The sequence below is a fragment of the Halichoerus grypus genome, chromosome 3, assembly GCF_964656455.1.
Source record: "Halichoerus grypus chromosome 3, mHalGry1.hap1.1, whole genome shotgun sequence".
Taxonomy (NCBI): Eukaryota; Metazoa; Chordata; class Mammalia; order Carnivora; family Phocidae; genus Halichoerus; species Halichoerus grypus.
In genome coordinates this window covers 141,138,868-141,155,872 of record NC_135714.1, presented here as the reverse complement: position 1 = coordinate 141,155,872, position 17,005 = coordinate 141,138,868, and the positions used below count along the sequence as shown (strand labels likewise).

Genomic DNA, 17,005 nt, shown 5'->3' with positions numbered 1-17,005 from the left:
ATTCCTCCAATAAAACACCTATTGATATTTTAAAGAATATCAAGCAAAAATAAAGTTGACATCACATCTTTTATGGCTTTTCATGAATCTCTTGTGATTTAAATGTTTTCATCACCGATGGCAATCCTTTGGGGGAGGCCACGAGGAAGTCACCGCTAGAGTGGCCAATAGTATTTGGTGAAGAGGAAATGAGGAAAAACTAAGGCCACGAGTGATTTTCTGCTATTGGTTTCTCTCTTGGGAGCAGCGGTCTTTTCGCTGTCAGTTTCGTGTCAGTGTCGTCGCGACCCCCTAGTTTCCCAATGTTTTGTTTCAAATTCTTTCGCCTATAAACCGTGAGTCTTTCTTCATCCTTTTTAGCTGCTTGTCCCTGAGGCTGCCACCGGTCAGACATCCTAAAACTTTCTCACTGAGGCTGGAGCTCTGGAATCCCAGGGGTTCTAGGTCATTCTCCTGGCTGTAGCATAGGGGTCCAGCACCGTGCTGGGGCGCAAGAGAGGCTGAGAAGCCAAAAAAACTTTCTTCTTACCCTTGGCATTTGCCGTCAGTCTGAATACTGAGTTAGGGATCTTTGCAGCAGAGACCGCACTTTTCGTCCTGGGCTTTCTCCCCACCACGCCCACCCCGCTCAGAGCCACCTTTCAACAGACACCTCCTCGTCCTGGCCTGGACTCCAGTTATACTGGGCAGGCAGGTTGTGGGTACGCCGAAAGGCTCTGCTGCCGCCCCCGCCCGCGCCGCGTTCCCCGCGTGAGCGCTGGATTATTCTAGTCTTTGAGCATGGCAGATTTCCACCGGATGACATCATGGGAGCCGAGTGAGTGCCGGCTCCGAGAGGGGGACGGAGAAGGGGAGGGGGAGAAGAGGAGGGGAGAGGGCTGGGAAGCCGAGCCAGAGCCGGGTGTACGTCCGCAAGCTGGGGAGGAGCGCTCCGCCCGCTGCTGACAAAGGATGGGAGGATGCCTGCGCCGCGGGATGGTCGTTGCGCTCCGCCGGGCGGCCGCCTGAGCGACTTCGCCCTCCGCCGGTGAGTGATTGCAAAGATCATTCAATCAGCCTCGCTGCGAGCCCGCACCCTCCTCGGCTCGCCGTCCCGGGCGCCTGTGTCCCTGACCCCGAGCGGGGCTTGGCACAGTACCAGACTCGGAGCACAGGCAGCAGGTGCCTTTGCCCGGTGGGTCCGCGGAGGAGCCGAGGCTCCCGGCTGGGGTTCGTGGTGGGTGCTGGGACCCAACTCCCGGGCGGCGGGCTCGCCTGCGGGCGCCGCTCGGGTGAGCGGAGGCTGTTCCAGCCGGCTGCCTGGGGCTAGTTACCTCCGCTGGCCCGCCCTCGCCCAGCCGGCGCGCTAGCCTTTTCTGGTGGCTCCCCAGTGCGCGGCGCGCTGTTTACACCAGCTTCGTACTAGTCAGGGAACCGCACCCCTCGGAAAGCGCGGAATCGAGGACGGCCACTTTACAGGCTCACGAGCTTCCAGTGTGGGCTTGAGGAGGGCGGGCACCGATCACCCAGGGAGGGCGGACGCCAAGGACCACCGAGGGCAGCCTTTGTCTTGGGTGTAGCGCTAATGCGCGCAAAACTGAGTCAGGCTCCCCGCAACTGTCGAGTCGGATCCGGGTCCCCGGCACCCGCCCGCTAGGGCAGGGATGCCATTGTGTTCCTGCTGCAGGCGGGACTGAGAGCTGGGACTTAAGACATCAGAAGTGTCCTGCGCCCACGGTGAGTGTCGCAGTTATCCAGGTGCAGGGCGAGCTTCTTAAGCTCCTGGAAGTGAAGTGACCAGTTGAGGCCGAAAGACGCCCAAGTTCTGTCCCCAAGTGGTGTGAGTCAAAGAGCAAACTTAGGGAGACCCACGCTGGCTTTCTTTTTTTCTGGTTTCTGAAGCGCTTATCTTGAGGATTATTTGTGGCAGGTGGATGGAGTAAGAGGCACGTTCAGTGTACAGTTGGGGAGACCCACGTCTTCTTGGCAATCCCTTTTGTTATTCAGTAGTTTCGGAAGAGGTTTTCTTGCTAAACGCGTTTGAGATCTGTTCTATTACAGAGCTTTGAGGGCTTAAAGAGAAACGATTCGGAACCTGCTCAGGTGTCTTCGTTTAGAGTTGTGCTGTGTGCAAAGTGCTGGAACGCCAGCATACCAATACCCACGCCTCCTCCCTACCTGCAGGTTTGACACACGTTTTATCAATGAATTCCTTCTGTTTGGGAAGAGTCCGATGTTCAGATCAGAGAGAAGTGGCGATACCTATCGGAATATTTGATTTAAAGTCAATTTATTTCTAAAAGAAACACTTTGTTAAAAAAGTGGAAGGAATGAAAGTTTGTTGCTTTGGGGTTCAGTTACTTTATTTTGAAGTTTCATTCACTGCAATCTAAGATATTTAAAAATTTAAGAGCTGTTTTATATTCATGGATTTAGCGTATAATAAATCATCCCTGAATACAAAGGAGATTCTTATATACAAGTTTGATGTTCCAGCAGCTAACATAATGCTAAGGTGGAAGAAAGTAACAACCTCAGTTATAATTCAAATAGTAATTTTATTTTCTTTTTCTTAGAAAAAGGCTTACTGGTTTTCCTTTAGACTGTTTCTTTTTCTTCAAAGACAGGTGATCTTTTTAAATATGGAAGTATAAAAGTAAATTTTCTTGACCAGTGATTGATCTTCTGATAAAGGTTGAGGTCTTTTTAGATCAGACGTGACAGAAAATTATTGGAATTTAAAAATGTGGTGGAAGTGAAAAAGGAACTACCTGGGTGAAATGATGGAGGGAGATTTTACTAAATATAAATGGTGGGACTGAGAGGATGTCACGTCAGTTTAGCTTTTGGAAAAGCTCACTGTGTGGCATTTGTGCACTTGTCTCTCCTTCTGGGAAGTACATCATTACATCTTTGATTGTGTTACTTTTTGTTGAGAGACCAGTGATATGAGCTGACATCTATCCAGGACTTTGGGGGTTAACAGCAACATTTTCTCCATGATTCAGAAATAATTTTTATTTCATTATTTGTTTCCTGATTTCTTATCACAAAGGGCTCCACCTGTTTCTTCAAAAGTTTTATCTCTTTTTAACTTTGCTGTACTCATGTCTTTATAGTAAAAGTTAAGGAGCTTTTTATGAACGTTCTTAGAGAACCTGTTGCTCATGTTGGCTGCTTTTCTTACATATTATACTGACAAAATCTCTTTTTGAAACTAGCCCGTGAACATATGGGCTGCTGATGTGCTTCTGTGATGGGGTGTACCCAACATAAAGATAAACATTTGTATAAAATGCATATAATCCCAATCAGACAATCAGTGAGCAATCGTAAGCAGGAGGCATATGGTATTTGGCTAATGGTTTTTGGCAAATGATATTTCCTCTAACAATAGAATGTTTACTCCCTTCATGTGGTAAGTAAAAATCTACATTAAAGATAACAGGTTATGTTTTATGTTTGAGATCTTTTGTTTCAAAAATATTTATCGAAGAAGGTAAAAAATGATCTGGGACTTCACTACACTGGAATATGTGAGGGAAGTGCTCAGAAAGTGTAAGCATCTTATAAATATATATGATTTCATATATTTGATTGGCAGTAAAATATTATTTTTAAAAACATGGACTAAAATAATGTCCTTGAACTAGAGAATATTATCATGATGTTCTTTAAGGTATTCACAAATATTTTGGCTATTTTGTTATACAAGGTTGCTTAACTGGGGAAGATGAGAAGTTGTGTTATAAGACAAAAGCAAAACTCTATAGTATATTGCCCAGAGTAGGCCATAATGATGTTTCAAGGTCATAGAAAAGAGCAAGATGTCAGAATACTGGAAGATTTCTAGAAAAGAGTATGTAGGAGGACTAAGATTATATTAGATGGCCTCTTGTTTTCACTGTTCCAATTATTTGATTTGAACAGATACTATAGGATGTCTGTAATACAGTGAAACTCTCTGCCTTCCTTGAGGCAAAATTATATCTTGAACTCAGAGATTGTTTCATGGGCTTTTCCATGCTGTTTTTCAAGTTCTAGTTTAAGGATGTTTTATGGATCACAAAACATTGTGGTATTAACTTTTGTGTAGGCCTTCAGTATGGAAATTGGTCAGTAAAATCTTTTTGACAAAAAGTTTTGGGGTCTCAGCTTCTTCTGGAATTGTAAGTTAAGAGTGAAAGTCAACAGTTATGAAACAGTAGAAAATATTCAGGAGTGTGATAATATCTTATTCATTGGGTTAAAATAGCATCATTAATGGAGTTTGTAAAAACAAAATTAAAGAAAATTTGATACAAAATCTCCAGAAGCCAAAATTATCCCTTTGTTGTGTATTGGACACATCGTGCAACTTAATGGACCTCTATGATATGATTACTATTTTTTTTATAGATTTAATTTTTAAGTAACCTCTACATCCACAGTGAGTCTTGAACTTACAACTCTGAGATCAAGAGTCACGTGCTCTATTGGCTGAGCCAGCCAGGTGCCCCTATCATGTATTTTCTACTTCCCCTTGTCAGAATGATGAACACTGGGTCAGAAATATGTGTTCGAGTTTTGACTTTGTCATGTAATTGAGGACAGGCTTCTGAATGTATTGAACATTTGTTTCCTTCCCCATAAAATAAAGATGATAATATCTGCTGTGCATTTCTCACAGGGTATGACGTGCGCAGTAAATGAGCTGATTTCTATTTTAAACATCTGGTATTTTTAATTAGCGGCATTCTTGACAATTCATTTATTACAATTTGTCATAAAAATTGTTAAATAGGTTGTTGTATGTCTTTTTAATTTACAAGTTTGCTGGCAACAAATTCTCTCATTTTTTTGTGCCTGAATATATTTTTGTACAGCCTTTATTTTTAAAGACTGTGTAAGTTAAGTGCAGAATTTTTGTGTGGCTGTTCTTTTCTTTCACCACTTCAACTAGTTATTCTTTTGACTGGGGCTCTTGCATCCAACCTGTCAATCTTGTTGTTTTGAAGATCATGTGTCTTTGTCTCTGGCTGATTTTAAGCTTTTTCATTCGTCTTTATTTTTCCTCAGTTTTACTGTGATGTTCCTAGGTATGGTTTTCTTTTTATTTATTCTCCTTAGAGTTTGCAGAACTTCCTGAATTTGTGGATTGATGTGTTTCATCAGACAAAATTCATTGGCGAATTCTAGATTTAGAGCTCTACTCCATTCTGTTTCTTTTCTCTTTTCTGAGACCTCAATTATATGTTTAATATGTGGTTTCACTGTGCCCAACATGCTCTTATGCTTGTTTCACTATTTTCTACTCTTCCTTTCTCTCTATGCTTGTTTGGATATTTTCTTTTGACCATTTCTTCCAGTTTACTAGCCTTCTCTCCGTCACTATAGTTGTTATGCTGTCAAGCTCTTCTGTGGGTTAATACTCTAGTTATTGTATTTTTTTGGTTTTCAAATGTACATTTCATTCTTTTCTATAGATACCAATTAATCTATTTTCCTACTGTTTCCTCTGTTACCTTGAACATACTAATCGAAATTATTTTAAAGTTTTGTCGGTTAATGCCAATAACTGGATTACTGTGAGCTTTTTTTCAGTGTCTCTCTTTAGTCTTGGTTTTAGTAATTGTGCATAAAATTCTAGAGGCTCTAGATGATTTATCCAAGTCCAAAGAGTTGTCTGCTTTCCTTCTGCTAGGCAAAGAAAATGGAGAGGTGGCCGCCAATCCTTGCAACCCAATCAGTGACTGAGCTGACTCAAGTACTAGTAACCTTCATCCCTTGCCGGGGAACCTAGCTGCCAAGGCATAGATATTTAGAGCATCCACTGGTGCATCCACAGGTACTAAACACGATTCGGGGCGGTACTTCTGAGAATCCTGCTCTTCGTTTCAGAAGCTTTCTTCCTAGCATCTTAATGTGTAGCTTCATATGTCAGCACATGTCATGAGGGTGAAACCATGCCTGTGTCAGTTTGGTGCTTCATCATTTATTTTTCACTCAGATCTTGGTCCCTCCTGGTCCTAATTTTTATTTATTTTTTTTTTTATCTCCAGTCCTGCAAGACTGCCAGAATTTCTGCTGGATTCCCTTTCCCATATCCATGGTCCCTGCTCAGGCAAAGGCCGTATTCTCAGCCTCTTGGTGTGTGTCTAGATTGGCAGATGTCCCCACTCTTCATCCCAGGGGAAAAAAAGCACCATCAAAATTCAACTCACCTCTTGGATGCTTCCTCCATCTAAAATCTCAAAGCTAGTAGATTCAAATTCATGGTAACTAAATAAACAAATTGGCAAAACGTTTCTTTCTCTTAAGAGTGCTACACACACACAACACACACACACACATACGTGTATATAAAAACCCACTTTTTTTCTGAACATAGGCACTCCATTATCTATGAATCCCCCTAACTTACAAATAAATTCCACCTATAGGCAGTGAATAATGCGGGAGTCCAGAGCTTCCCTCTTCCTAGAAACAGCTGTCCTTTGTTTTCAAATTGTTACTCAGATAAGCAACTGCTACGGACTGTTATCTTGCCATTTGCATATAATGGAGTCAAGAAGTTAATAGTGTATCACCTTTTCTTATTGGTATACGGATGAATATCCCAATACCAAGAATATATTTCTTCCAGAAGAAATGTTGCAAATGGTGGTTGGTAGTTTTAGAAATAATGTCTTTAACGATATAGTTCAAGTATGGCCTATTATTAACTACTCTTCTGTGGATTGACCTAGAATTTTTGTTGAATCTGTCTAGTGATGGATAGATATTCAAAGTGAACTAAAATATATAATGCTATTTTTAAGTGATTGTATATTCCAGGTAACATATTAGAAACCACTGAGTTTTTGACATACAACCAAGTTGTTCAGAATGCCTGGAATGGGTTCTTTGCCTGCCTTCCTTCCCTTCAGTGTCCTAAGGTACCTTAGGAAATTCACTGAAGCTTGGTGAGAGTGATAAATTAGGTATTATGGTGTTGCTTGCTCATGATTTGAGACCCATACTCTGCTGAGAAATGCTTTGATTCTCATAAGGTGTATCATATGCCTCTTGGGCCCTGCCGTACATCCTTTCAGACTCACTTCCAATACTGTCTGTGACCATGGCAAACATTGTAGGTAAGCTGTGCCTCCATTGTTTTGACTTCTCACTTTGAACTAATGCTGAGTATCTTTTAACTTCTGCTCTGTAATTTTACCAACATGTCTTATTTCTCCCTCTGCCCCTAAAATTGCAGCCTAGAAGTGGGGAGGAGCTAACACCACTTAGAGGACTCCTCAGTCAGTGGCAATGGGTGGGCAATTCTGAGGGAGAGAGGCTTTCTGTAGCTCCTCTCAGGGTCAAGGTTGAGTGAAACCTTACTTGGCCATGGTGATGACCCAAATCCATACACTTGTATTGGCTTTTATTCCCTATTTCACTTTACCTGGTGCTTCATTCTTACTTTCTGAGATCATCTTCTACTATTTGCACATGACTTTTTACTTCACATTCTGCTTTTGAAGGGAACTTGGCCTAAGATATATGGTAAATTACTTTTTTTTATATAGAGGAAAATAAAACAAAACAAAACAAAACAAGAAACAGAATCAGGACTAAGCCATGTCCATTTACAGTGAGAGAAACAGTAAAGAAAAAGCTAAAACAATGTATTTCTCAAAGGTATTTTATTTACAAATTAATCATCTTTCAGGTCACCAAATGAGGCCAGTGAAAGAATTCTTTTACTAACTATGAGGTCATCTGTTGACCCAATCAATTTCCCTCCTTCCCTTCTTTTTTTCTTCCCATTAATATGTATTTCCTGGCTAGATCCTGGTGGCATAATGAGTAACAAAATGTGGCATGATTACTGCCTATTTGGAAAGTTTTATTTCTGTGAAATTAATTAAGTGAAACCACACAAACAAGTGCACACATGCTGGAGTGAATGCCTTGAAGGACAAGAACACAGGGCGAGAAAGCCTATTACAGGAGTTTGACTTAGCTAGGGAGATCTGGGCAAGCCTGCTTGAGAAGGTGACACTTGAGTTGACATTGATCGAAAGGATGAAAACGAGTTAATTAGATGGAGAGAGAAGGGAAGAGTTTTCTAACAGAGGGACAAACAAAGTGTGCTCAGCCTTATTGTCGGGAAAGCTTGGCAGTTTCGAAGGAGTCAGACAGCCCCAAGGTGGGAGATGTGCCAAGTAGGAGGGACTGTCACAAAATGCTTTGAGTATTAAAGAATGAAGTGTGTATGCGTGTGTGTATGTGATTGTGTGTGTGTGTGATGGTGACAGTAAGGAGGGGCCTCATGAATAAACCAGATGATGTTTGAGCAAAAAACAAATACAGGGAGGATCTGGGGGAGAATAATATATAATATATAATATATGCAGACTAACAAATACTTAAAGTTACGAACATTTAAAAATATGAGGTAAGTGGGAATTGATAATTTTAAGTTAGTGAATTTCTAAATAAATAGCGTTGGAAGAAAAGGGATGAGATATTTATTCATTTATTCCTCAATTTATTTGTCCTACCTCTTGATGATACCTTAAGAACGTCATAAAAACTTCTAAAACTCTTTATATCTAAGTAGTTTTACATTGGGTCGTAGAATTGTAGGTAGACTTTCTCTTCTAAAAGTATTTCAACTAAAATTTGACTTGAGATTGATTTTAATAGTGTCACACAGAAGGAGTCTGTAGAGATGCTGCTGAAGCATGGTGCATAGCCACATTTAATTACTCAATCCCAGATGAGTTCTCGTACTTCAGTTTTAATAAAGTTAAGTTGCCTAAGTACCACACAAGTTTGTGTTCTGGTTCTGCTAATTTCTCCCAAATTTGAAATTCAGGAAACTAGAGACAAATTATTTCCCACTTAGAGCTATATTTCCTTTGATATTTCTTAGCAATTTTGCCTTAATGGAACCCAAAGTTATATTCCAGACACAGTGTGAAATGACCCTTTAAGATTTAGCATAATATATACAATAGCTCTTGCCAGCAGTCTTCCCTTTTTAATGATATACCTTGGTTTATTTTTATTGGTTACTTTAAAACTTAATCTTTTTAAGAAATCTCTTAATCCTGTATCCATTATTTTAAAAATGTTTAATAAATAAATGGAAAAACAAGTATTTATTCAGTAATTACTACATGAAAGAAATATTTGTACCATGAACAATAAGAGGGAATTAGACAGGAGTGGTGGAATTAATTGGGCAGATTATTGAGATGTTGAATAACAAGTATAAAAGGTAAAGTCTGGGACTTTTTGATTTGTTCCTTACAACATTCTTGGTAAAGGTTAACCACCCTTGGACTCTGAAAAACAAAATCAGAGAAATATCTGCTCCCTTAGGTTTTGTAGACACAAATTAAGAAACCAATCTTAAAAGCAGTGGTAATCGACACTATTCCTGTGGACTTTTGTTATGAGGAAGAACCATAGTTATCAACTTGCAGAAATTGTTAAATGTGTTAAAATTTTTCCACCACCCAGTACCCAGTAACCCAATCTGTTTTTCTTTAAACAGTAAAAGGAAGTATTTCAAAATGTTGATGGTAGTCATAGGACTATGGTTAGCTTTTTATCCAACTTTTCCTTATTTTCCAAGTGATTTTTAATAAGTCTGATTTATTTTCACAAAAAAGCAAATAAATACTTCTTGAATGAAAAAAGAATATCTGAAGCAAAACTTCAAAGTGATAGCTTCTGTTAAATCTGAATAGTTCTCTTGCGGTGTTGGTTATTTTTTAAATCCTTAATCTGTACGTATCTGTGTATCTTTTATGATAGAATTCCATATAGAGAAAAATGATCTAAAAGGAATCTTCTATTTCATGCTAAGTTACACTCAACGGAGATACATCTAGTTGGAAAATTTCTTTGAATAATTTACTGCTCAATGGTATAAGACACAAGTCTTACTGGGATCTAGGAATTTTTTTCATTGAAGTATAGTTGACACACAGTGTTACATTAGATTTAAGTGTACAACACAGTGATGGGACAACTACACATTCACTATGCTGTGCTCACCACAAGTGTAGCCACCATCTGTCACCATACAACGTTATTTCAATACCATTGACTATATTCCTTATGCTGTGCCTTTTATTCCTGTGACTTATTCATTCCATAACTGGAGGCCTGTATCTCCCATTCCCCTTCACCCATTTTGCCCATCCCCTAACCCCTTTCCCTCTGTATTTGTTTGTTCTCTGTATTTATGGGTCTGTTTCTGTTTTTTATTTGTTTGTTTGTTTTGTTTCTTAGATTCCGCATATAAGTGAAATCATATGGTATTTGTCTTTTTTTGTCTGACTTATTTCACTTGGCATAATACCCTCTAGGTTCATGCATATTTTTGCAAATGGCAAGATCTCATTCTTTTTATGGCTGAGTAATATTTCAGGGTGTGTGTTTGTATGTGTGTGTGTATGTACCACCTTTTCTTTATCCATTCATCTGTCTATGGACACTTGGGTTGCTTCTATACCTTGAGTATTGTAAATAATTGCAATAAACATAGGGGTGCATATATCTTTGAATTAGTGTTTTTGTTTTCTTTGGGTAAATACTCAGTAGTGGATCATATGGTAATTCTATTTTTAATTTCTTGAGGAACATTCATACTATTTTCCCCAGTGGCTGCACTGATTTACATTCCCACTAATAGTGCATGAAGTTTCCTTTTTCTCCACATCCTCATTTTTTCTTATCTTTTTGAGTCTAGCCATTCTGACAGGTATAAGGTAATATATCATTGTGGTTATAATTTGCATTTCCCTGATAATTAATGATGTTTAGGATGTTTTCATGTATCTGTTGGATAACTGTATGTCTTCTTTGGAAAAATGTCTCTTCAGGTCCTCTGTCCATTTTTAAATTGGAATTAATGTTTGTTTTAACTAAATTGTTTTAATAAGGTATTAGCATCACTAACTTCTAATAACTAACTAAAAGAACAATTTAAAATTACTGTTTTACTTTTATGTGTTTCTGTGAAGAGCAAAGAGTAACCTATATTCTTGCCTCTCTCTCCCTTTTTTTTAAATGGTGGTAACAGTTTTGTTGATTACAGACTCTGAACTCACAAGCCCTTTAGTCCATCATGGACTTCTACTCACTTAGCAGCTGTGGTGTGAATTTGATCATGTGCACTTCATCATGTGGGTGTGGGGGGTGGGGGAGGTGGCTCTGCTTTAGAAATGAAATGTTTTTATGTTCTTCTTCAATGAGAGAAAAATTATTATATTTTACTTAGGGAAATACCTGTTATATAAAGAAAATTTGAAAATTTATTTTAAACAGAAAAGCTTAGTTTCCCTATTAGAGAAATGGGAGACAATGGTCATTGGAGAAAGCTGAGTCTAAGCCACGAAGAGCTCTTTTGAAATAATTTCCATGCATGTGTGAGGTGACACTGGTCAAATTGCTTTTTCCACCTAGACCATAGTAGGATAATAAACACAATGCAAAATAAAAGAATAAGTGTGGATTTTCCAACATCTTTATAGCTGCAAAACTATAGTAAAGCATATCTGTTGTAAAAAATTTAAACAACATAGAAGTATTCAGAGTGGAAAATAGAAGTCCTCCTTCAATTCCCTCTTAACTTAAAAATATTGACTTCCTTCCTGAGATGTATCTAAAATACGGATATTTCATTCTCATATATATCATATATATTTATGCTCAGATAGATAAGGACACACACATTTTAATAAATATGCATTGTGTTGTGCCTTGTCTTCTTATATGTCTCTTGGATATCTTTTTTCATGTCAATGTAGTCTACCAACTGTATGACATTACATTTCTGGAGTTATTCTGCAATTTTACTTCTAGAAAAACTTGTGTGTGGGCATAAAGAGACATGAATTTATAAGAATGTCATTTGTATTAGTGCAAAAATTCTAAAAATTATTAATTATGGTACCTTGAAGCAGTTGAATACTATATAGATGTTCAAATTAACTAAAATTTCCATGTGTCAACATAGATCAATCTTTAAAATTTGAGTGAAAAAGAAAGCTTCAGAGGATAATTATAATGTTACATCACTTTCACAACCTTTACGAACATAAAAGTAATTTTATATATTAGTTATAGATACTTAAATATGTAGTAAAATTATGAAAATGTGGTCATGGTGTTCAGAGGGTAGAAGATTTCTATTTTCAGCAGATCTTTACACACCTGTCTATCCTTACAGATTATGATAGTCTCTGCATTATTCTCTGCATTCTCTACCAGTTTACCTGTCCTTCAGCAATGTATGAAGTATTATCAGACTTCTTATTTTTTGCATGTATAAGTTTAAATACCCCACTGGTGTTTTCTTTTACCCAATTAGTGCTATTGAGCATTTTTTATGTTTTTTTAAAGATTTTATTTACTTATTTGAGAGAGAGAGAGAGAGAGAGAGAGAGCACATGCGCGTGTGCAAGCAGGGGGAGGGGCAGAGGGGAGAGAGAGAATCTCAAGCAGACTCCGGATAATGACCTGAGCCAAAACCAAGAGTCTAACCAACTGAGTCACCCAGGTGCCCCAGAGAATTTTTTATATCTTATGCGGGCCATTTAAATCTCTTTTGTAAATTGCTTTTTAAATACTTTGTTCTGTCTCCCCCCATAAGTTAGATTTTTAAAATACACTTTTTTAAACAATTGTTTGTACATTTTAAGTACTTCTTATCACTTATGTTCATTGAAAATATTTTCTTGCTAACTGTCCTCTCTTTAAAAATTTTATTACAATGTCATTTATTATATAGAGATTTTGAAATTGTATTACTCTCAGTTTTATCATTTATTTCCTTTATGATTTGGCTTTACTTGTTTGAGGAGTCTTAGAGATTATAATATCATGCAATTTCCTGTTGAAGCATTGATGCTTTGCACTAAGGTCTCTGGCAGAGTTGGAGTTTTTTAGTAGTTGTTCTGAGGTAGAGATCACCGCCAGCTCGACCCCCCATCCTGTGCATAGTCAATTATCCTACTTTAATTTTTCCATTGGTTTGTAAGGCTAAGTCTGGCATATATAAGTATCATATATTTATTTTTTTTAATTCATTTTATTTATTTATTTATTTATTTTTATTGTGTTATGTTAATCACCATACATTACATCATTAGTTTTTGATGTAGTGTTCCATGATTCATTGTTTGCGTATAACACCCAGTGCTCCATTCAGTATGTGCCCTCCTTAATACCCATCACCAGGCTAACCCATCCCCCCACTCCCCTCCCCTCTAGAATACTCAGTTTGTTTCTCAGAGTCCATAGTCTCTCATGGTTCGTCTCCCCCTCCGATTTCCCCCCCTTCATTTTTCCCTTCCTACTATCTTCTTTTTTGAACATATAATATATTATTTGTTTCAGAGGTACAGGTCTGTGATTCAACAGTCTTACACAATTCACAGCGCTCACCATAGCACATACCCTCCCCAGTGTCCATCACCCAGCTACCCCATCCCTCCCACCCCCCACCACTCCAGCAACCCTCAGTTTGTTTCCTGAGATTAAGAATGCCTCATATCAGTGAGGTCATATGATACATGTCTTTCTCTGATTGACTTATTTCGCTCAGCATAATCCCCTCCAGTTCTATCCACGTCATTACAAATGGCAAGAGCTCATTCCTTTTGATGGCTGTGTAATATTCCATTGTATATATATACCACATCTTCTTTATCCATTCATCTGTCGATGGACATCTTGGCTCTTTCCATAGTTTGGCTATTGTGGACATTGCTGCTATAAACATCGGGGTGCACGTACCCCTTCAGATCACTATATTTGTATCTTTGGGGTAAAATACCCAGTAGTGCAATTGCTGGGTCGTAGGGTAGCTCTATTTTCAACTTTTTGAGGAACCTCCATACTGTTTTCCAGAGTGGCTGCAGCAGCTTGCATTCCCACCAACAGCCTGGGAGGGTTTCCCTTTCTCTGCATCCCCGCCAACATCTGTGGTTTCCTGACTTGTTAATTTTAGCCATGCTGACTGGTGTGAGGTGGTATCTCATTGAGGTTTTGATTTGGATTTCCCTGATGCCGAGCGATGCTGAATACTTTTTCATGTGTCTGTTGGCCATTTGGATGTCTTCTTTGGAAAAATGTCTGTTCACGTCTTCTGCCCATTTCTTGATTGGATCATTTGTTCTTTGGGTGTTGAGTTTGATAAGTTCTTTATAGATTTTGGATACTAGCCCTTTATCTGATATGTCATTTGCAAATATATTCTCCCATTCTGTAGGTTGTCTTTTGGTTTTGTTGACTGTTTATTTTGCTGTGCAAAAGCTTCTTATCTTGATGAAGTCCTAGTAGTTCATTTTTGCCCTTGCTTCCCTTGCCTTTGGCGATGTTTCTAGGAAGAAGTTGCTGCAGCTGGATTATTCACCACGACCAAGTGGGATTTATCCCTGGGCTGCAAGATTGGTTCAACATCCACAAAGTCGAAGAAGTTGCTGCCTGTGTTCTCCTTTAGGATTTTGATGGACTCCTGTCGCACATTTAGGTCCTTCAACCCTTTTGAGTCTATTTTTGTGTGTGGTGTAAGGAAATGGTCCAGTTTCATTCTTCGGCATGTGGCTGTCCAATTATGCCAACACCATTTGTTGAAGAGACTGTCTTTTTTCCATTGGACATTCTTTCCTGCTTTGTCGAAGATTAGTTGACCCTAGAGTTGAGGGTCCATTTCTGGGCTCTCTATTCTGTTCCATTGATCTATGTGGCTGTTTTTGTGCCAGTACCATACTGTCTTGATGATGACAGCTTTGTAATAGAGCTTGAAGTCCGGAATTGTGATGCCACCAGCTTTGCTTTTCTTTTTCAACATTCCTCTGGCTATGCGGGGTCTTTTCTGGTTCCATACAAATTTTAGGATTATTTGTTCCATTTCTTTGAAAAAAGTGGATGGTATTTTGATAAGGATTGCACTGAATGTGTAGATTGCTCTAGGTAGCATTGACATCTTCACAATATTTGTTCTTCCAGTCCATGAGCATGGAACGTTTTTCCATTTCTTTGTGTCTTCCTCAATTTCTTTCATGAGTATTTTATAGTTTTCTGAGTACAGATTCTTTGCCTCTTTGGTTAGATTTATTTCTAGGTATCTTATGGTTTTGGGTGCAGTTGTAAATGGGATTGACTCCTTAATTTCTCTTTCTTCTGTCTTATTGTTTGTGTATAGGAATGCCACTGATTTCTGTGCATTGATTTTATATCCTGCCACTTCTAACCAAAATACTAGCCAATAGGATCCAACAGTACATTAAAAGGATTATTCACCAAGACCAAGTGGGATTTATCCCTGGGCTGCAAGGTTGGTTCAACATCCACAGATCAATCAATGTGATACAATACATTAATAAAAGAAAGAACAAGAACCATATGATCCTCTCAATAGATGCAGAAAAAGCATTTGACAAAGTACAGCATCCTTTCTTGATCAAAACTCTTCAGAGTATAGGCATAGAGGGTACATACCTCAATATCATAAAAGCCATCTATGAAAAACCCATAGCGAATATCATTCTCAATGGGGAAAAACTGAGAGCTTTCCCCCTAAGGTCAGGAACACGGCAGGATGTCCACTATCACCACTGCTATTCAACATAGTATTAGAAGTCATAGCCACAGCAATCAGACAACAAAAAGAAATAAAAAGCATCCAAATTGGCAAAGAAGACGTCAAACTCTCACTCTTTGCAGATAATATGATACTTTATGTGGAAAACCCAAAAGACTCCACCCCACACCTGCTAGAACTCATACAGGAATTCAGTAAAGTGGCAGGAAGTATCATATATTTAAATCTGTTTAGATTCAGTATTCTGTTCCATTGGTTTGTCTAATTCTGTGCCAATTCAATACTTAATTCTTTAATCCTTTTAACATTATAAGCTGTCTTTATATTTGTCAGGAAGATTTCTCCTTACTTTTCAAAATTTTCTTGGCTATTTTAATAAACTTTTCCATATTATTTTAGAGTCTGCCTGTTAAATTCCGTAAAACATTCTATGTGATAGATATTCTTCAGCTCTTTCTTTAGACCAGTTCTCCATGGAGCTTTATCCTTTGTATTTCTTGGCTTTGTACTTCTTATTGGATTTAACCAAGGGGAGACACCAGCAGGAGATTGTGAAGAGAGAGAGAGCTAAGGGAATTTATTCCTCTGGCTCCTTCTCTGACATTTTGCAGATGTGGCAGTAGACATGTACTTCTATGCCCACAACTCCTATATTACAAGGCTCCAGTCCCATCTGGACTTCCCTAACTCCATTCTTTCCCTTCCATCAGGCCTGGCAAGTAGTGGTGGTTGTGGTAGTGAAGGGAGAGGAAACAAACAACATTCTTCTTTTAACTATCATCACATCTCTGTACTGAGTCCTTTTGAATGTGATACATCTTTTCTTTAAGCTTCTGACATACACCCTGTTGAGGTTGGAAGTACATTGATTTTATAGTTTAATTTGAGAGGACTGTCATTTTTGCGATAAAGCCTTTCTATCCATGAATATGTTACACATCTCTATTTATCTAGTTCTGCTTCTGTGTGCTTTGATGATGTTATAAGCTTTTTTTCTATAAAGATCTCCCTTAACTTTTTGAGACTTATTCCCAGGATGATTTTTTTTTTTTTTTGTAATTGCGAATATTTAAAAAGATACATGCTCTAAATTTTTGTTGGTGGTGAATATTGATTTTTACATGTTGATTTTCTATCCAGCAAACTTACTATTTTACTTCTTCTGGTAGATTTTTTTGAGGTTCTCTTCTATAGGCTTGGTAGATAATCATGTTGTCTCTATATCCTAAAAATAATAGTAACAATCATTGGTAAAACTTATTGAGAACTGACTTTATTAAAAGACACTTTAAGGGATGCCTGGGAGGCTCAGTCTTTAGGCATCTGCCTTTGGCTCAGGTCATGATCCCTGGGATCAAGCCCCTGGTCGGGCTCTCTGCTCCGCGGGAAGCCTGCTTCTCCCTCTCCCACTCTCCCTGCTTGTGTTCCCTTTCTTGC

At 38.6% G+C, this 17,005-nt stretch overlaps 1 protein-coding gene across 14 annotated transcripts in view; it reads left to right on the top strand.

Annotated features, from left to right (window-relative positions):
* The first annotated feature begins 852 nt into the window (after nt 1-852).
* MARCHF1 (membrane associated ring-CH-type finger 1) overlaps nt 853-17,005 on the top strand; it is an 861,947-nt gene continuing 845,794 nt past the window's right edge. For 10 of the 14 annotated variants that reach the window (XM_078069392.1, XM_078069405.1, XM_078069393.1 and 7 more), the window contains exon 1: nt 853-1,027. The gene's annotated coding sequence lies outside the window, so the exon portion shown is untranslated. Of the gene's footprint in view, nt 1,028-1,258; nt 1,717-17,005 lie in introns of those variants that run through there. The other 4 variants (XM_078069406.1, XM_078069403.1, XM_078069401.1 and 1 more) reach the window with 4 other exon arrangements.